This window comes from Cololabis saira, chromosome 6 (assembly GCF_033807715.1).
Source record: "Cololabis saira isolate AMF1-May2022 chromosome 6, fColSai1.1, whole genome shotgun sequence".
Classification (NCBI taxonomy): Eukaryota; Metazoa; Chordata; class Actinopteri; order Beloniformes; family Belonidae; genus Cololabis; species Cololabis saira.
The window spans coordinates 49,149,926-49,172,595 of record NC_084592.1 but is presented as its reverse complement, the minus strand read 5'-3'; the positions used below and the strand labels follow the sequence as shown (position 1 = coordinate 49,172,595).

Sequence of the window (22,670 nt, the reverse complement as noted above, 5' to 3'; positions counted from 1 at the left end):
TGGGGACCTTTTCTAGAAGCATTCCAGACCCTGTGAACTATACTTCATATTTCTTTTGTATTCCTAGTGCAGGCTTTTGATGTTAGAGTGACCTCATATTGTGATTAGTAATCTGGCAGTGACAGGGGAGGGATTAGTTTGGTCTGAAGTCTGTTTTTGTTACTATTTTATGTTTTTTCATACTGTTTAATTGTTTTTTATATTCTGTACACTGGTGTATGCTATGATTAACATGCCCATGCCTACTCAAAATATTTGTAATTGACATTCAGCATTTCATCTGTTTTACTTTGTGAAAATTTTAATAAAAAGATCTTGAATTAAAAAAAAAACTGAATTCTCAGCAAATGGGGAAAAAATAAAAGCGATTTCTTTCATCCGTCTCTGTTTCCTCCTTGGATCTGTTTGGTAATTCTGACCCACATGATGTTTCTGTTTCAGTTCTATCAGCATTCTGGGAGCTGATTGCTCCTTACAGCATCATTAGCTGCAATACTTGCTGTTGAATCTCAATATAATACTAGTATTAATACGTTGCATAACTAGACAGTCATTCATGCAAAAGCTGAAAAAAACGTTTTATTAACAGTAACCCAAATCAATATCGGATCGAATCGGATCCTGAATCTTAAGAATCGGAATCGATTCTTGATATTTGAATCGATCCCCAGCCCTAGTCAACACCTGGAGGAGAGGGGGAGGAGAGGACAGTCACAACCACAGGACAGATGCTGGACCACACATCTGTAAATATCTGAGGAGAATAGGCCTGTGTTGAAAAAAAAAATTAAAAAAAAAAATTGATTTTCCCCATTCTAAATCGATTCTCATATTAATTCCTAAAAATCGATTCATATGTCTAAAGATCAATTTTTTTTTCATCATTACAACTTTTGGTATTTTTTTGTTTATGCCCAAAAAATGAAAGTTTTGTTGGACACGAGAATAACTGGTGCCATGTTTTTGCCTTTAAATATGTTTAAAAGGTATGAAAACATTAAAGTTTTCAGCTATAATTGTATAAATTGTCTATATTTCATTATTTTATATACTGTCTTGCAGTTACATTTTCATAAAATGCTAAAGACCAAATGATCAAAAGTTAAAAAAGGAAAATGGAAAAAATTCAAACCGAATGTGTTAAAAATAAAACTCTCTGTTTCCTCCCTGGATGTGTTTGGTAATTCTACACGATGTTTCTGTTTCAGTTCTATCAGCATTCTGGGAGCTGATTGGTCCTTACAGCATCATTAGCTGCAATACTTGCTGTTGAATCTCAATATAATACTAGTATTAATATGTTGCAGAACTACAGTCATATCATTCATGCAACAGCTGAAAAAACAGTTTTATTAACAGTAACCCAAATCAATATCGGATCGAATCAAATCTTGATAAATGGATTCTGAATCTTAAGAATCGGAATCGATTCTTGATATTTGAATGGATCCCCAGCCCTAGAGGAGAATCTGTTAGAGCAAAGATAAGCTCCTAAATCAGCCCAACAGGAACCAGCGTCACCACCGGCCTCAGCTACCAGAGCAGCCGGGTTTGGACCGGTCCGTGAGAATCATTAACTACCGTTAGATCAGAGTTAGGGGGGGGACAATATATCTGCCACTAAATTTGGCGATACAAAAACGTCACGATCCGTGTGGTGGAGGTGACAGCTGATATGTAGCTGATATTCGTTATTAATATGAATATATTGGGTTATTAATGTGAATATATTGGGTTATTAATATGATTATATTGGGTTATTAATATGAATATATTGGGTTATTAATGTGAATATATTGGGTTATTAATATGAATATATTGGGTTATTAATATGAATATATTGGGTTATTAATATGAATATATTGGGTTATTAATGTGAATATATTGGGTTATTAATGTGAATATATTGGGTTATTAATATTAATATATTGGGTTATTAATGTGAATATATTGGGTTATTAATATGAATATATTGGGTTATTAATGTGAATATATTGGGTTATTAATATGAATATATTGTGTTATTAATATGAATATATTGGGTTATTAATATGAATATATTGGGTTATTAATATGAATATATTGGGTTATTAATGTGAATATATTGGGTTATTAATATGAATATATTGGGTTATTAATGTGAATATATTGTTTACTAGTAACATCTATTGGAGCAGCGGGATCACGTGACGACCTCGACCCGCCGACCAAAACCTGACTACGCTCTAGGGCTGGGCGATATATCGAGATTTTAATATATATCGATATATTTTCAAACACGATATAGTACGAGACAATATCGTTTATACCGATTTTTTTTTTTTTTTATGTTTTATTTGAGATTTGCACAAATGTTTTCGTGAGGGTTATTTCCACCCAAACGTGCGTCCTTCCCACCCGATCAAAGGTTATGTGGATGCTTTATTTTTATTTATAATTTTATATATATAAAAAAATTCCAAAATATCTGTACCGTTTCTGATTGGGTGGGCACTGCGCATCATTTTTAGACACAACAATGAACGCATACCGCAAAAGTTGTGTCTCGGCGGAGAGACCCGACGTCCCAGCAAAATGAGAAACAGAGAAAAGTGTTGAGAACAAAACCACCAGCAAACTAACAAACCAACCAACAAAGCTCAGAGTTAACAAAACCAACCAGCAATGAACAACTGGCAGCCCCGCTCTGTAACCTTTAACCTTTAACCTCTCCTCCTGATGAGCTGACGGTCTGCAGGTTCACGCTCACAGCGCGACTGAAGGCTGATTTATGGTTCCACGTTACACCAACGCAGAGCCTACGGCGTTGGGTACGCGGCGCACTCACCGTACGTGGAAATGCAGCCTTTTTTTCTGCTATTAAAACATGATTTGTAGTAGCTCCACAACTGGAAATGGGCGGGTGGTTTGGAGCGTCTGGGACAGTCATATCCGATCTGAGTGTTTGGAGCTGGAGTTCGGATCTCTGTTCAGACTGAGACGCATCTGCCCAAATGCGATAATGATCGGATATGAAACTACCTCCCGGAGGTGGTTTCCATCTGGTTTGCAAAAATCGGATCTCATGCGGTTTGGGACTGTTCAGACTTCAAAAGAGTCATCCAGTTTCAATCTGGATGGGCTAAAAATCGGATATTGGCTGGCAGTCTGAACGCGGCCTTAGTGCTGCTTTAAAATACCAGTATATCTAGAAGTCAGGTTGCGTCACACACAGGAAAGGTTTCACAGATCAATCCTAAACGTCCACAGCGACGGTTCGACAACACGGCCCCAGAACAGAGATCCGCGGGAGCAGCAGTACGGGGATGAGAGGTCCCTGCACCTGCGGGAGCAGCAGAACACCTTGCTCTGTTTCACGGTCTCAGGGGGAAGCAGATGCAAACAGAAGTGAGACGGCTGCACAAAGAGTTGTGGTACCATCAGCAGTTCTTTGCAGAGACAAAGTACAAAGCTCCCACACAAGAGTGGACCTGTGTTACTGGGGGGACCGGGTCAGCAGGGGGGGACCGGGTCAGCAGGGGGGACCGGGTCAGCAGGGGGGACCGGGTCAGCAGGGGGGGACCGGGTCAGCAGGGGGGACCGGGTCAGCCCGGTCCAGGGCCGGAGGTGAGTCCTCTTTGTCACGTTTCACGCTGGTAAACAGCAGCTCGTCAATGCTAGCCTTAAGACTGGAATATTAACTGTTGCTAAGCAACTGCTCTGCTCCACTGCTGAGAGATTACAGGTATCTGGGCTAGAACATCTCTGACATGGACCCGGTCCGGTCCGCTGCTACCGTGTTGCTGCTACCGCGTTGCTGCTACCGCGTTGCTGCTACCGTGTTGCTGCTACCGTGTTGCTGCTACCGTGTTGCTGCTACCGTGTTGCTGCTACCGTGTTGCTGCTACCGTGTTGCTGCTACCGTGTTGCTGCTACCGCGTTGCTGCTACCGCTGGGGGCCGAGGTCTCGGGCGCGAGTCAGGGCTGGGCCATATATCGAGATTTTAATAAATATCGACAGGTGTGATTTGCCGGTGGGGATGGTGGGGATTCCCCCTCTGGTTTACACGTCGTACCCTCTGCTGAATTATTTTGATCCTCGGTGGGACAACATTTATCCACCCAAAGTATTTTCACCATTACATCGTAATTATTAACAAGTAATAACAACCAAAATACACAGAGTCCGTGTTCATTCTGCTTGGGTGTGATTTTGATACCGGGACCGAGTCAGAGGCATCGCTCCCACAGAAAGCAGTTTTATTTTGAAAACCAACCGGATTTTCTTGCATTCCAAAAGTCCGACTTCCAGCCCGCCAAAATAAAAGATAGTCAGTCAAATGAATGAAAAAATGAAAAGAATCCAGAGCAGCAAATCCTCATATTTTACAGGATCACAAGCAAAAATCCAGAGAGAAAATGCGACAGAAGATGAAACCAAATGTGACATTGCTGATGGGATGGAGGACAGCAGCATCTCCCCGGCTGAGAAGAGCTCACATGTTTTCTGTTAAACTGATATCGAGAAAGAATTAAAAAAAATATTAATTTTGTTTATTTTATTTGCCACATTTAAAAACTAAATTAGGAGAAAATATTTCTGCAAATGCAGTGGTTCAGTTCATGTTCAAGATAGGCGTACCGCCTACGTTAAGTGTAAGGTTTACACGTTTATATGGATATAGCTTATTTTGTGACAGATTGACTGAACATCAACACTGACCCCTCGCTGAAACCTGACAGTGTTGACAAGTTAGTTTTCCTCGCACAAAATCTGTAAAATGTACAGTAGTTGACTTGTTGTATTTATTTGAGATTTTCACAAATGTTTTGTTATTTGCACAACTGTCAACCTCAGTGGAAAAGTCTGCCTGTTACTGTCTACATTGTATTAATTACAGTGTATTTTAATTTCATTGTTATGCAGGAAAGGGATATTTGTTTTATTTTATTCAAGAAGCATTTTTATTCTATATATGCAGGCAGTTTATTTTTATTTCATTAGTTTTATACATGTTGATATTGTGCAGACCTCTGTTAATAAAGGAACCTGTGTGACATTTGGCACGAGGCTTTGGATTAAAACTGACTGTTTTTTTAAGGGTTTGCCTCAGAAAAAATGAAGCTAACAGAGATGCTAACAGAGATGCTAACAGAGATGCTAACAGAGATGCTAACAGAGATGCTATGCTATAATGCTTTGGGGGAAACTCCAATTATGTCACAGAAAAAATATGGATATATATCGAGTATCAACATTCAGCTAGAAAATATGGAGATATGACTTTTGGTCCATATCGCCCAGCCCTCGCGCGTCGTCCGTCTGTCAGGGGGTTCAGAGACAGACAGACAAGTTCCAGCGTCTCCTAACACTTTTATCAATTATAACAGTGCTCCTTCCAGAGCACCAGCTGGAACCCGTTAACGTTGATAACTCGGTGTTGCAGCGTGATGCAGTAAGAACCGTTAACGTTGATAACTCAGTGTTGCAGCGTGATGCAGTAAGAACCGTTAACGTGGATAACTCCGTGTTGCAGCGTGATGCAGTAAGAACCGTTAACGTTGATAACTCGTGTTGCAGCGTGATGCAGTAAGAACCGTTAACGTTGATAACTCGTGTTGCAGCGTGATGCAGTAAGAACCGTTAACGTTGATAACTTGCAGCGTGATGCAGTAAGAACCGTTAACGTTGATAACTTGCAGAGTGATGCAGTAAGAACCGTTAACGTTGATAACTCGGTGTTGCAGCGTGATGCAGTAAGAACCGTTAACGTTGATAACTCAGTGATGCAGCGTGATGCAGTAAGAACCGTTAACGTTGATAACTCGGTGTTGCAGCGTGATGCAGTAAGAACCGTTAACGTTGATAACTCGGTGTTGCAGCGTGATGCAGTAAGAACCGTTAACGTTGATAACTCGGAGTTGCAGCGTGATGCAGTAAGAACCGTTAACGTTGATAACTTGCAGCGTGATGCAGTAAGAACCGTTAACGTTGATAACTCGGTGTTGCAGCGTGATGCAGTAAGAACCGTTAACGTTGATAACTCGGTGTTACAGCGTGATGCAGTAAGAACCGTTAACGTTGATAACTTGCACCGTGATGCAGTAAGAACCGTTAACGTTGATAACTCGGTGTTGCAGCGTGATGCAGTAAGAACCGGTAACGTTGATAACTCGGTGTTGCAGCGTGATGCAGTAAGAACCGTTAACGTTGATAACTTGCAGCGTGATGCAGTAAGAACCGTTAACGTTGATAACTCGTGTTGCAGCGTGATGCAGTAAGAACCGTTAACGTTGATAACTCGGTGTTGCAGCGTGATGCAGTAAGAACCGTTAACGTTGATAACTCGGTGTTGCAGCGTGATGCAGTAAGAACCGTTAACGTTGATAACTCCGTGTTGCAGCGTGATGCAGTAAGAACCGTTAACGTTGATAACTCGGTGTTGCAGCGTGATGCAGTAAGAACCGTTAACGTTGATAACTCGGTGTTGCAGCGTGATGCAGTAAGAACCGTTAACGTTGATAACTTGGTGTTGCAGCGTGATGCAGTAAGAACCGTTAACGTTGATAACTCGGTGTTGCAGCGTGATGCAGTAAGAACCGTTAACGTTGATAACTCGGTGTTGCAGCGTGATGCAGTAAGAACCGTTAACGTTGATAACTTGCAGAGTGATGCAGTAAGAACCGTTAACGTTGATAACTTGCAGCGTGATGCAGTAAGAACCGTTAACGTTGATAACTCGGTGTTGCAGCAAGAACCGTTAACGTTGATAACTTGCAGCGTGATGCAGTAAGAACCGGTAACGTTGATAACTCGGTGTTGTAGCGTGATGCAGTAAGAACCGTTAACGTTGATAACTCGGTGTTGCAGCGTGATGCAGTAAGAACCGTTAACGTTGATAACTCGGTGTTGTAGCGTGATGCAGTAAGAACCGTTAACGTTGATAACTCGGTGTTGCAGCGTGATGCAGTAAGAACCGTTAACGTTGATAACTCGGTGTTGTAGCGTGATGCAGTAAGAACCGTTAACGTTGATAACTCGGTGTTGCAGCGTGATGCAGTAAGAACCGTTAACGTTGATAACTCGGTGTTGCAGCGTGATGCAGTAAGAACCGTTAACGTTGATAACTCGGTGTTGCAGCGTGATGCAGTAAGAACCGTTAACATTGATAACTTGCAGCGTGATGCAGTAAGAACCGTTAACGTTGATAACTTGCAGCGTGATGCAGTAAGAACCGTTAACGTTGATAACTCGGTGTTGTAGCGTGATGCAGTAAGAACCGTTAACGTTGATAACTTGCAGCGTGATGCAGTAAGAACCGTTAACGTTGATAACTCGGTGTTGTAGCGTGATGCAGTAAGAACCGTTAACGTTGATAACTTGCAGCGTGATGCAGTAAGAACCGTTAACGTTGATAACTTGCAGCGTGATGCAGTAAGAACCGTTAACGTTGATAACTCGGTGTTGCAGAGTGATGCAGTAAGAACCGTTAACGTTGATAACTCGGAGTTGCAGCGTGATGCAGTAAGAACCGGTAACGTTGATAACTCGGTGTTGCAGCGTGATGCAGTAAGAACCGTTAACGTTGATAACTCGGTGTTGCAGCGTGATGCAGTAAGAACCGTTAACGTTGATAACTCGGAGTTGCAGCGTGATGCAGTAAGAACCGTTAACGTTGATAACTCGGTGTTGCAGCGTGATGCTGTAAGAACCGTTAACGTTGATAACTCGGTGTTGCAGCGTGATGCTGTAAGAACCGTTAACGTTGATAACTCGGTGTTGCAGAGTGATGCAGTAAGAACCGTTAACGCTGATAACTCGGTGTTGTAGCGTGATGCAGTAAGAACCGTTAACGTTGATAACTCCGTGTTGCAGAGTGATGCAGTAAGAACCGTTAACGTTGATAACTTGCAGCGTGATGCAGTAAGAACCGTTAACGCTGATAACTCGGTGTTGCAGCGTGATGCTGTAAGAACCGTTAACGTTGATAACTCGGTGTTGCAGAGTGATGCAGTAAGAACCGTTAACGCTGATAACTCGGTGTTGTAGCGTGATGCAGTAAGAACCGTTAACGTTGATAACTCCGTGTTGCAGAGTGATGCAGTAAGAACCGTTAACGTTGATAACTTGCAGCGTGATGCAGTAAGAACCGGTAACGTTGATAACTCGGTGTTGCAGCGTGATGCAGTAAGAACCGTTAACGTTGATAACTTGCAGCGTGATGCAGTAAGAACCGGTAACGTTGATAACTCAGTGTTGCAGCGTGATGCAGTAAGAACCGTTAACGTTGATAACTCGGTGTTGCAGCGTGATGCAGTAAGAACCGTTAACGTTGATAACTCGGTGTTGCAGCGTGATGCAGTAAGAACCGTTAACGTTGATAACTCGGTGTTGCAGCGTGATGCAGTAAGAACCGTTAACGTTGATAACTCGGTGTTGCAGCGTGATGCAGTAAGAACCGTTAACGTTGATAACTCGGTGTTGCAGCGTGATGCAGTAAGAACCGTTAACGTTGATAACTCGGAGTTGCAGCGTGATGCAGTAAGAACCGTTAACGTTGATAACTCGGTGTTGTAGCGTGATGCAGTAAGAACCGTTAACGTTGATAACTCGGTGTTGCAGCGTGATGCAGTAAGAACCGTTAACGTTGATAACTCGGTGTTGCAGCGTGATGCAGTAAGAACCGTTAACGTTGATAACTCGGTGTTGCAGCGTGATGCAGTAAGAACCGTTAACGTTGATAACTCGGTGTTGCAGCGTGATGCAGTAAGAACCGTTAACATTGATAACTTGCAGCGTGATGCAGTAAGAACCGTTAACGTTGATAACTTGCAGCGTGATGCAGTAAGAACCGTTAACGTTGATAACTCGGAGTTGCAGCGTGATGCAGTAAGAACCGTTAACGTTGATAACTCGGAGTTGCAGCGTGATGCAGTAAGAACCGTTAACGTTGATAACTTGGTGTTGCAGCGTGATGCAGTAAGAACCGTTAACGTTGATAACTCGGTGTTGCAGCGTGATGCAGTAAGAACCGTTAACGTTGATAACTCGGTGTTGCAGCGTGATGCAGTAAGAACCGTTAACGTTGATAACTCGGTGTTGCAGCGTGATGCAGTAAGAACCGTTAACGTTGATAACTCGGTGTTGCAGCGTGATGCAGTAAGAACCGTTAACGTTGATAACTTGCAGAGTGATGCAGTAAGAACCGTTAACGTTGATAACTCGGTGTTGCAGCGTGATGCAGTAAGAACCGTTAACGTTGATAACTCCGTGTTGCAGCGTGATGCAGTAAGAACCGTTAACGTTGATAACTCGGTGTTGCAGCGTGATGCAGTAAGAACCGTTAACGTTGATAACTCCGTGTTGCAGCGTGATGCAGTAAGAACCGTTAACGTTGATAACTCGGTGTTGCAGCGTGATGCAGTAAGAACCGTTAACGTTGATAACTTGCAGCGTGATGCAGTAAGAACCGTTAACGTTGATAACTCGGTGTTGCAGCGTGATGCAGTAAGAACCGTTAACGTTGATAACTCGGTGTTGCAGCGTGATGCAGTAAGAACCGTTAACGTTGATAACTCGGTGTTGCAGCGTGATGCAGTAAGAACCGTTAACGTTGATAACTCGGTGTTGCAGAGTGATGCAGTAAGAACCGTTAACGTTGATAACTTGCAGCGTGATGCAGTAAGAACCGGTCCATGACCAGAACGTCCAGCGGGGGAAATGTCTCGTCATCAATACTCCGACTCTGCTGAGTCAGCGTGTTAATGTGAAGCTAGAAAGTCTGTAAACTGGAGAAGACGTTTATCACAGATGACCGAGTGCTTTTGCCTTCACTTTCGGTTCCGAATGAATGTTTCTAATCAGTAAAACCAAATGTGTAACGCTCCGTCTAATCTTGCTCTGCAGCGACCCAACGCCGACGGATTTCAGAAGTCACTTTAAAAACACTAATGCCACTTTTCCACCAGAACCTGCTCAGCCCGGCTCGACTCGGATCTAGACGACTCGGATCTAGACGGGCGATAAGGAACGACCAGATCCACCAGGATCTCCTTCATAGCTGCTCAGATACCAATGCACTTCAGCAGCAGAGACAAACTAACTACATTAAAAAGCCGCTTGAAGCTTCTTTCACTCTCATTTTTAACTTGATATGGAACACAAGCCCCAGACCAGCAGCACATCTATCATCTATATATCTATCTATCATCTCCTCCAGGTTCTCCATCTTTATCATCTATCATCATAGATCTGCATCCTCCAAAATGTGTTACAACCAGGGGTAAATATTACGGTACAGGGGGGTCAAACTATGGAATACATATTCCCATTTAGCAAAAAAAGGTTTTAAAGGATGTCTGAAACACCACTTACTTTTTGTTTTGTAAATGGAACTGCTCTGGCAGAAGTTATGGATGTGCTGACACATTTTATCGTCTTGCGTAATCTCCTTGAAATTATTTTTTGTTTGTTTTCATTGGGTTTGTTATTTAGTCCTTTATTTTTTGTTTGTTTCTTAATTATCAAATTGTACTCTTTATTGTTATTCATATATCCGATCATTTTTCTTTTGTGTAAATTCTTTGTAATTTTCATTTAATTTCTATCATCTATAGATTTCTAACTGCTCATTTGTATATTTTGTTTTTATAAGTATGATATTACATTTTATGTTAACTATAGGTGGAGGCAGCTGATAAGCTCTTTGAATGTTCACCTCTTCCTGCACTTTAATTTGTAAAGTTGTTACTTTTATTTGTGTAATTTTTAAACTGTGCAAATAAATAAATCTAAAAAAAAAAAAAATCTAAAAATCAATCATCTCCTCCAGGTTCTACATCTTTAGTGTTGTTGTCTTCTTCCTTTAGATACACAATCAAATACGTCACAGCAGCTTCTCCAACCTCCTACTTCTGCTCCAGGTGCTGAATTGTAGTGGAAAAGAAACCAGGCTGAGCTGAGCAGAGCCGGGTAGGTGCTGGTGGAAAAGTGCCATAAATAAACTGCAACATGTACAGGACTGTCTCAGAAAATTAGAATATTGTGATAAAGTTCTTCATTTTCTGTAATGCAATTTAAAAAAACAAAAATGTCATCCATTCTGGATTCATTACAAATCAACTGAAATATTACAAGCCTTTTATTATTTTAATATTGCAGATCATGGCTTACAGTTTAAGAAAACTCAAATATCCTATCTCCAAAAATTTGAATATTCTGGGAATCTTAATCTTAAACTGTAAACCATAATCAGCAATATTAAAATAATAAAAGGCTTGCAATATTTCAGTTGATTTGTAATGAATCCAGAATGTATGACATTTTAGTTTTTGTAATTGCATTACAGAAAATAAAGAACTTTATCACAATATTCTAATTTTCTGAGACAGTCCTGTAAACATCCGGTGCCGCCCTGAAAGATTCTGTCCGTCCGTCCGTCCGTCCAGCAGGAACGTCAGACTAACCAGAACCAACAACCGTCTCCACGTGTCCCAGGACGAGCCTGAAGGTTCCCAGACCGGCCAACACATCATCTCTTATAAACATTATTATAATTATAAACGTATAAGGGAACCAGAAGGTTTCGCTGCTTTACTCTCTGGAATAATGACCATGGATCTGTAATATACTCACTTTTTCTTTAAATTTGGTTGTATAACATGTGGCTAATATAAATTATTTGTCCTTAATGTAATATTACAGCATATTGTAGGTTTTAGGGAAGTGAGACTGTAATTTTCCTTCTTATTTTATAAAGTATTAATGGTAGCTGTGGTGTTGAATGAAGGAGGAGTTACTACCATAGACATATAAACGTATCCTCCCATGGAGCTGCATCGATACGTCAACATCCGCCATATTGGATGTTCAAGACTGTAAACTAATACAAGTAAATGGACTTATTTTCATAAAGCACCTTTCTACAAAGAAATGTACGTTTTACGTCTCATTTATTCATTCACACATGCACTTTTTTCCTCTTTTTTTCCTCCTTTTCCCCCTCTTTTTTAATTTTTTTTCATCTTTTTTCCTTTTTTCATTTTTTCCTCTTTTTTCCTTTTTTCATCTTTTTTCCCTTTTTTCATCTTTTTTTCCCTTTTCATCTTTTTTCATCTTTTTTTAATCTTTTTTCCTTTTTTTAATCTTTTTTTCCCTCTTTTTTTCTTTCATCATCTTTTTTTTACTCTTTTCCTCCTTTTTTTCATATTTTTTTCCTCTTTTTTCCTTATTTTCATAAAGCATCTTTCTACAAAGAAATGTACGTTTTACGTCTCATTTATTCATTCACACACGCACTAATATACTTGGAAACAGTTAGGCACCAAATATAATATATTTAATTTTCTCAGATGGCAAAAATAAGAACTTTATTGATCTCACATTAGGAGTAATTCATGTTATATCAGATATAGAGAACAAGGTAGTGCCGAAAAACAATTTATATCCCCCTCACAAAAATAAGAAACATAGAGAAACAGATTTTCTCATCAACGTTCAAAACTAAATATATTATATTTGGTTCCTAACTGTTCCCCAAGTATATTAGTGCGTGTGTGAATGAATAAACGAGACGTAAAACGTACATTTCTTTGTAGAAAGGAGCTTTATGAAAATAAGTCCATTCACTTGTATTAGTTTACAGTCTTGAACATCCAATATGGCGGCGATGACGTATCAGCAGCTCCGTGGGAGGAGGAGGAGACGTGGATGTGGTTACTACGGTTCCTGCAGGAGAATCCAAAGAGCGTTTTCATCATCTCACGTCAGCCAACATCACATAGTTAATACAGGGTAAAGTTTACAGGCGTACTATCGTGGTGCGGCAACACACCGTCTTATCAGCTCCGTCATAAACACGACACCAGAATAAAGGCTGATAAAACACCAGCCCAGTCCCAGGTCCAAACCAGCTCTGTGGACCAAACTCATCCACAATCTACACTGTTTATTCAATATTTATTTCAATTTATCCTACTGTACAATCCTTTACAAACACCGTGGCACCAGGTTTGATGACGGGTCAATATTTCTTTAATTTGGAGATTTTATATCCCGCGAGATTGTTCGATATCAAAGACATGAAAAGCTTTTAATCTAAAGTCAGTTGATAATTAATCGTACGACTAAGAAGTTCTGTCCGGTTTCCTTTCAGCCCGACTATGACACGCTTTTTAATAGTATCATTTCACTTGGACTAGTGGAATAATTACATTGTTTCCTCACATCATGTAAAAATAAAAATGCTCATGTCTTTTGGGTGGATGTGTAAATACAACAGAGCAGGACGAGCTCAACAGATCTGGACTATAAATCCCCTTCATTAGTTAACACACAGATTAGGACAAAGAGATTGTATATAATAAAAACCAAGGGAACATGATGTTCGTGTTTGTGATCTGCATCTCTTTCCTTCGGTAAGTTTAGGGACGCTAAAGGAGAGGAGAGGAGAGGAGAGGTCTCCACCTCCACGTGAGCAGGCTGGTTTCACCGGAGGAATTCATCACTTCCAGCCAGAGTTTTTACTAATCAAATCAATAAATATATTACTCAAACCAATCTGGGTGACCCACTGCCAGCTAGCGCTGAGAAGTTGAACAGCGTTCTTCTGAAAACAAACACACAAACTAAACAGCTACTAGAAAGCTGGACAGTAACCAGAGGAAACGTCTGCAGTCACAATCGTTTCACTTTAGACATTAATTAAGTTCAATTAAACACCCAAACTACTCAAGTGGAGCGAGTTACACTACTGGAATAAAATGTCCAGTGTTAATTAGTATGTATACAAGATTAAAGGATAAGATGCAAGGGAGAGAATTATGCAGGTAATATTTACTGATCTTTTTTGTCCTCGTTTTAAATCGGGACTATTTATTTATTTTTTCTTTTCTTACTGGTTCTTTGTTGTTACATATATTTTATTTTCGTGTTTGCTTCTTTTTTGGGTGGAAATGCTAGAAAGCATTTGTTATAGAAAGTGTAAATAATAATAATGTGAAGGTTAAAGGCATTTATAAGCTCAGAGCTTCAGCCTATTCCTTTTCGATCTAAATGATTACACGACATGTTATGAATGAGTGAACCATACTGAGCACATGATCCAAATAAATAAATAAAAAAAATAAATAAATGTAGCTCCAAAGGAAACTAGTGTTCTCCGTCCGGACCCTAATGTTCCCAAAGCTCCTCCAGACACACGTGATGACAGACACGTGTCACAAATCACTTATGCAACGACAGCACACCTGACATTCCTCACATTCCTCCAGTGTTCCGGTCCCTGATCAGGCGCCTGATGGCAGGTGCCGGTCGCCGACGGCAGGTGCCGGTCGCCGACGGCAGGTGCCGGTCGCCGACGGCAGGTGCCGGTCGCCGACGGCAGGTGCCGGTCGCCGACGGCAGGTGCCGGTCGCCGACGGCAGGTGCCGGTCGCCGACGGCAGGTGCCGGTCGCCGACGGCAGGTGCTAGTCACTAGAGATGCACCGATCACGATCTCGAAAATCAATATCTGCCGATCCCGATTTTGCCGATCACAGCGTGAAATCCATAAATTCGTCAATTGTATTATTAGGTATAAAAATGAAGAGATGAGAAAGTATCATGATGAATTGTCTGTTTTAGTTCAGACTGAGGCAATGTGCAATATTTCCCAATAGAGACTCTTAAAGATGATTTAGACTCGGCTAACTAAGAGTTAGTGTAGCTACTAGCTTAAGCTTTCCTGTGGTAATAATTATGTACAACATGTGCAACAACACAGAAACAGCAGACATGTTTCTCTAAAAATTGATACCAGTTGTAAACTATAAACCTTAGTTTTCCTGTGGAAACAGGAATTAAATCTTAAAATAAAAATGTATTATGAATTATTAAGGTTTGTGAAAGATTTAACAATGGCTTCCGCCGCGTGTGAAGAAACTCTTGTGAGTGAAGCAAAACTCTTCTCACTAGAACTCCAGATGTCACTGTGAAGCGACTGACACGGCTTTGTACGGTTTGATATACGGTACGGTAAACGTACACGGTATATAGTTTGGTATAACACGTGACAGGATTTCAGTGAAATATTTACGACGCGGCAGCGCGCACTGCTGATCCAAGCTGCTAACGTGTTTAAACCCGACGTCTTTTATAACAGAAAAGCTGATGAGCAAACCATATGAATCCATTACCTTACGACGTAACCTGTTACAGCTGTTACTGCCGCGTTACTTCCTTTTCTTACTCTGCCTTAGCAGCAGACAACTTTGGAACCTCAATATACTCCTTTGAGTAAATAACTTTCAAATGTCTTGTCAGCTTCGTTGTGTTGAAATCCCGATCAATCGGTGCATCTCTACTAGTCGCAGACGGCGGGCGCTAGTCACCTACTGGTTGGCGGTAAACTGAGATGGAACTGAAATGAGTTTCCACCGCTGACATAATGTCATATTATGGCTCTTCTCCACCAGAACCGACTCGTCTCCTCCACCAGGTTTGGTTCTTCTCCACCAGGGTCTAACTAGAGTAGATACTTTTCTGTTTCTATTCTGCCGAGGTTTTAAGCGGCTGAGTCGGGCTGTGATGTCATCACACTACAGACCACCGATTGGTCGGAGTCAGACGTCTGAGGCCCCGTTTACACGGAGCAAAAACGCTGGTGTTTTCATGCGTTTTGTTTGTTCGTTTACACGAAAACGGAGCTCAAAGTCTCCAAAAACCATCATTTCTGAAAACTCCGTCCAGTGTAGATTTTTAAAACCTCCGTCTTCACGTTTGCTTGTAAACGGAGAGAAACGGACATTTATTCTTCAGAACGTCACATTATGAGACAGAAACGTCACCAGCGTCATGAGTGACACCTGTGGTTACAATTAGTTTGTAACCGTCAATATTTTCTTGTATTTTACTTGTTTTATATTCTAACGTCACACTTAAAAGTAACTCCACTTCTCTGTCACTCCAAACCAAAGACTCTGGTTCATCTTGGAAGTAACTGGAAGTTACTCGTGTCATTTGTTGATGTTTTTTTCCAGGATTCTGATTGGCTAGCATGACTTTATCTTCTCGTTACACTGCCCCCTGTAGGTTTGGCTGCTCATAGCACCTTAACAGATATTTATGCAGGTTCCTGGAAATGATGGGATTTTCCAAAACGTAGAGGGGGAAATATCCGTTTTTGTAAATACTATGTGGAAACGTGGCCTGAATCAGGAAGTGACATCAGAGAAAGAGACTGTGACGGAGTTTCTGGTTCATTTGATTCCAGCAGCAACGGTTCATAAACCTGGTGCTGAGGAGAGAATTAAAAAGATCTAGAGGAGATAAGGAACCACCAGATCTACCAGGAGAGAATTAAAAAGATCTAGAGGAGATAAGGAACCACCAGATCTACCAGGAGAGAATTAAAAAGATCTAGAGGAGATAAGGAACCACCAGATCCACCAGGAGAGAATTAAAAAGGTCTAGAGGAGATAAGGAACCACCAGATCTACCAGGAGAGCATTAAAAAGATCTAGAGGAGATAAGGAACCACCAGATCTACCAGGAGAGAATTAAAAAGATCTAGAGGAGATAAGGAACCACCAGATCTACCAGGAGAGAATTAAAAAGATCTAGAGGAGATAAGGAACCACCAGATCTACCAGGATCTCCTTCATAGCTGCTCAGATACCAACACACTTTTCAGCAGCAGAGACAAACTAACAACATTAAAAAGCCGCTTGAAGCTTCTTTCACTCTCATTTTTAACTTGATATGGAACACAATCCACAGACCAGCAGCACATTTATCATCTATATATCTATCTATCATCTCCTCCAGGTTCTCCATCTTTATCTATCATCTCCTCCAGGTTCTCCATCTTTATCTATCATCTCCTCCAGGTTCTACATCTTTATCTATCATCTCCTCCATCTTTATCTATCATCTCCTCCAGGTTCTACATCTTTATCTATCATCTCCTCCAGGTTCTACATCTCTATCTGTCATCTCCTCCATCTTTATCTATCATCTCCTCCAGGTTCTCCATCTTTATCTATCATCTCCTCCATCTTTATCTATCATCTCCTCCATCTTTATCTATCATCTCCTCCAGGTTCTCCATCTTTATCTATCATCTCCTCCATCTTTATCTATCATCTCCTCCAGGTTCTCCATCTTTATCTATCATCTCCTCCAGGTTCTACATCTTTATCTATCATCTCCTCCAGGTTCTACATCTTTATCTATCATCTCCTCCAGGTTCTACATCTCTATCTGTCATCTCCTCCATCTTTATCTATCATCTCCTCCAGGTTCTACATCTTTATCTATCATCTCCTCCAGGTTCTACATCTTTATCTATCATCTCCTCCAGGTTCTACATCTTTATCTGTCATCTCCTCCATCTTTATCTATCATCTCCTCCAGGTTCTCCATCTTTATCTATCATCTCCTCCAGGTTCTACATCTTTATCTATCATCTCCTCCAGGTTCTCCATCTTTATCTATCATCTCCTCCAGGTTCTACATCTTTATCTATCATCTCCTCCATCTTTATCTATCATCTCCTCCATCTTTATCTATCATCTCCTCCAGGTTCTACATCTTTAGTGTTGTTGTCTTCTTCCTTTAGAAACACAATCAAATACGTCACAGCAGCTTCTCCAACTTCCTACTGCTGATCTGGTGCTGATTGTAGAGGAAAAGAAACCAGGAGTTGAGCTGAGTAGGTGCTGGTGTTAAAGTTCCATTAGTCACCTGCAGCAGCTAAATGATTAGGGTAGTTAAGGCCGCAGCAGCAGCAGTGTCAGGTTAAGGCTGAATTATGGTTCTGCGTCAAAGCAACGCCGTCGTGAACCTTCAGACTTCTCCGTCACTCCATTTCCCCCCCAGTACCCCCCGTGACCGCTAGTTAGCGATATTTTCCTGAATGGTTTATCCGACTTTTCCGGTCACAGTGAATGAAAGAGATAAGTAACTATTGTGCAAAAAAAAAAAAAAAAAAAAAAAAAAAAAAAAAATCACACATACACGAAGAAAAGAGGCTGAAAGTTCACGACTGCTTCAAACCAGAACCAGAAATGCGTTGCTACCAAACGAATCAATCACAGCCGTCTCGTCTGTGTTTGGTCTGCGTCGCCTCCACGCAGAGTTACAGTTTGTGGGAGGTGACGTCAGTGACGGCGTCAGCGACAGCGTGTTTTCTGCGTCGACGCATACTACACTTCATAGACACAGCGTCGTTTTGACGCAAAACCATAACTCAGCCTTTAGTCAGCAGGTTAGAGGACTAGTCAGCAGGTTAGTCAGCAGTAGAGATGCACCGATCGATCGGCAACCGATCAGTATCGACTGATAACGCCCCTATCGGTTTTGATCGGAAAATAGTTCAAAGCTGCCGATCAGATGACGTTTACAACAACAAACGCCGCCCTCGTGTGAGTTCCCACACCTGACCCAGGTGTCTTAGGGGGCGTGGCCTCTAGAAGGGGCGTGGTCTCTAGAAGGGGCGTGGCCTCTAGAAGGGGCGTGGCCGTCTCTACAAAACATCAACACTGAAAATGGCGTCGCTCTTATGGGAGTTTTACAATATCTGAATAGGACAACAAATGTACAGTTTTGACGGTCCAAAGGAGACACCGCGAGGAGGAAAGTTACAAAAGAACTTCAACACAACGAAGCTGATAAGACATTCAACGTTTTTCAAACGAAGGAGAATATTGAGTTGCCAAAGTCGGCTGCTGCTAAGGCAGAGAAAGAACAGGAGCAACGCCGCTAACTCAGCTGAACGTAACAGAGACTTATAAACGACAGCAAGAAAAATAAAGAACTACATCGTAAGGTAATGGATTCATAAGCTTTGATCATCAGCCTTTCTGTTGTAGCAGACGTTGGGTTTAAACACGTCGTTAGCTGCTTGGATCTGCGGTTCGCGCTGCCGCGTCGTTAGTATTTCACTGATGAAATCCTGCCGGAGTTTAACCAGAATATTTACATCCAAACCCTCACCAGGACGACAGTCGTGTCAGTCGCTCCACAGTGACAGGTGGATTCTAGTGAGAAGAGTTTTGTTTCACTCACAAGAGTTTCCTCACACGCGGCGGAAGCTACCGCTAAAGCTTTCACACAGCTTAATAATTCATAATACATTTTTATCTTAAGATTTAATTCCTCTTTCCACAGGAAAACTAAGGTTTACAGTTAACTTGTATCAGCTCTAAGAGAGAGACATGTCTGCTGTTTCTGTGTTGGTTCATGTTGTACATTGTTTATTGTTTATTAAGATCCCCATTAGCTGTCACCATGGTAACAGCTAGTCTTCCTGGGGTCTACACATAAAATACATATAAATGTAACATATATAAGATTGGTACATTACTACGTGAATAGAGCTAAACTGAATGAGCTTGGACTATACTAAGCACTCCAAAACCCCGACCCACCCATCCACCTCCCACCACACAACCCCATCCTACTCCGTACATGCACAAAACAATTAAATAATGTACATGCACAAAACATTGAAAATAAAATCAAAATAAAACAATGCCAGATGTACATCATTATTACCACAGGAAGATTAAACTACTAAACTACACTAACTCTTTGTAACTGAGTCTAAATCATCTCTAGAGGGAAATGTTGCACATCAGCCTGAAATAAAACAGTCCATTCATGAAACTTTCTCATCTCCTAATAATACGATGTCAGTGTTGGACATGAGACAACAATATTCACGCTGATCCGTGATCGGCAGATACTGATTTTGGAGATCAGTGATCGGCCCTCACAACCCTGATCAGTGCAGCTCTAGTCAGCAGGTTAGTTAGTTAGTCAGCAGGTTAGTTATTCAGCAGATTATTCAGCAGGTTAGTCAGCAGGTTATTCTGTAGGTTATTCAGTCAGCAAGTTAGACTGATTTGACTATTTAAAAATGCACCTTAACCTTTTTTATATTATTTATATTTCTTGTTTCTGTTTGCACTGACTTGCACTGTAAAGTTGATGCTTTTAATCTCACTGTACCATGAATATGACAATACATATATATATATATATATATATATATATATATATATATATATATAATATATAATAAATATCTATTCTAGAGGATTAGTCAGCAGGTTAGTTAGTAGGCTAGGGAGATATATATATATATATATATATATATATACACACACAAAACACACAGGGTTGTGGTTAGTCAGTTATTCCTCAGGTCACAGGACTATTATATCCTGTTATTATCACTATATAGTTCTATAGTGTATATAACTAACTATACTAGAGTTATATTAGTATATACTATATAGTTCTGGTTAGTCAGTCAGTAGGTCATAGTAATATATATATATATATATATATATAACAGTTTACACTTATACCAGATAGAAATCTATAGGACTATTATAGTATATACTATATAGTTCTGGTTAGTTATTCAGTTATTTATCTGTTATCAGGTCAGTGTTATGGTTAGTCAGAGACTACTATAGTATTGTATATATTATACTATATAAACTATATAGTTAGGGTTAGTGGTCATTTAGTTATTCAGCAGGTCAGAGACTATTATAGTATATAAACTATATAGTTATATAGTATACTATAACTATACTATAGTCATATTGGTAGTAACCAGAACTGTCAGAGACAGTAGTACACAGTACTGTGTGTATTAGTGTATAGTACTATAGTAAATATATAGTTATGGTTAGTCAGAGACTATTATAGTTATAAACTATATAGTTATATAGTATACTATAACTATACTATAGTCATATTGGTAGTAACCAGAACTGTCAGAGACTGTAGTACACAGTACTGTCTGTATTAGTGTATAGTACTATAGTAAATATATAGTTATGGTTAGTCAGAGACTATTATAGTAACTATAACCAGTTATTATAATTATATTAGTATATTAGTATATCCAACTGTATTTCTGGTTGAGTCTCCAGCTAAAAGGCTAGTTAGCCGCCTAGCCGTTAGCTGTTAGGGTTAGCCCCCCCGGACCGGGCCTGGTTCTCTCGAACTCTGTATTTGCAGAACCAACAACCCAGCGAACCCGCCCGGGACCGCGGCACCACCATGGCCCCGGTACCGGCCCCGCGGTACCACCTCCTCCCCGCCGCTCCGGGCCCGCTAGCAGCTAACAGGCTAGCAGGCCTCAGCAGGCCCTGGCGGGGCCCGGACCAGGGATCTGGACCCGGTACCGGGACAGAACCGGTACCAAGTCCAGCTCACCCACCCAGCTGATCTGATCACTCTGGACCGAGCCGGCCGGCCCGGAACCAGCAGAACCTGCAGCAGCAGCAGCTGAGCCGGTACCAGCTGCAGCGGCCCGGGCTCCGTCTACTTCCTGGACCCGCTCAGCAGAACCGGGTCAGAACCAGTACCAGGGACCGGGGCCTGGCGGAACCGGGTCCAGCCCGGCCCAGGCCCGGACACACAGCTGTCTGGACCGGAACCGGGCCCGGAACCGCGGCGGTACCGGTGTAAACACGTCCAGGGAGTAGACGGAGCCGGTCCCGCCGGTCCGAACCTGCGACCCGGCCCGGCGGGACCGGTCCAGTTCTCCCCGGTTCTGCTGGTCCCGCTGGCCTTGGACCGGCCTGGGGGGACTGGACCGGTACCGGGGCGGTACCAGCTGAGGCCCAGCTGGGCCGGAACTCCCGGGACCGCGGTCCCTCGTATCGGTCTCTCCCGGGCCGGTACCGGCTCTGCGGTAACCGACCCGGTACCGGGGTGTATAACCGGGCCTGGAGACACGAACCTGCTCGGGTGAAGGTCCGGTTCGGTTCTGGTCCGACCCGGGGGATTCTCCTGCGTCAGCGGCCTCGGTGCTGGTTCTGGTTCTGGTCCAGTCCCGGAGGTTCTGGTGCTGGTTCTGGTTTAGTCCTGGTGGACCAGAGTCCTGGTCCTGGTCCTGGTACCGGTACCGGTCCTGGTTCTGGTTCTGGTGGGTCAGTAGAACCGCATCACAACACCAGCAGGAAGGACGAGGTTCGGGTTCTCGGTGTCGGTCCCGTCCAGCTGCTCCGCTCCGGAGTTTAGCAGGAAACAGTAGCGGCGGAGAGGGAGCCCCCTGGAGGAGGGGGGGAGGTACCGCACCAGCGGGGGTTACTCACATATACATATATATAATTTTTTTTTTTTTTAAGTTGTTTTTGTTGTTTATTTTATTTTTTTTTTATATATATATATATATTTCTTTTTTTTTTTGTGTTGCCCGAGTGATCCTAGGAGCTATGTGGTCGGGGGCATTACGCCCCTGGTAGGGTCTCCATGACCACCAGGTCTCCCATGGCAACCAGGTCTCCAGTACAGTATTTTTTTTTTTTTTTTTTTTTTTGTTGTTGTTTTGTTTTGTTTTTTGTAGTTTTTTTTATATCTTTTATTTATTTTATTTATTTATTTTTTTATTTTATTTTTTTTATATTTATATATATATTTATTTTTTATTTTTTTGTATACACCTAACTATCATGATATACCTGAGTGACGTCACCCAGGTCAGCATTGTAAATGAGAAACTGTTGTCACTCTACTTACCTATTTTTATTTTTTTTTCTCCCTTGTCTGCACACATATTAATGATTGATACCATGTAGGTAAAAACCAAAGGCATATATATGTGCATTGTTACTATATTTAATATATACACACACATATATATATATATATATATATATATATATATATATATATATATATATATAT

At 41.5% G+C, this 22,670-nt stretch overlaps 1 protein-coding gene across 6 annotated transcripts in view; it reads right to left on the bottom strand.

The window, feature by feature from the left end:
• The window catches only part of LOC133446238 (probable ubiquitin carboxyl-terminal hydrolase FAF-X), a 108,907-nt gene extending 86,919 nt beyond the window's left edge, over nucleotides 1-21,988 (bottom strand). For all 6 annotated transcript variants that reach the window (XM_061724220.1, XM_061724223.1, XM_061724221.1 and 3 more), the window contains exon 1: nucleotides 21,724-21,988. The gene's annotated coding sequence lies outside the window, so the exon portion shown is untranslated. The remainder of the gene's footprint in view (nucleotides 1-21,723) is intronic.
• Between the last annotated feature and the right edge of the window lie 682 nt (nucleotides 21,989-22,670).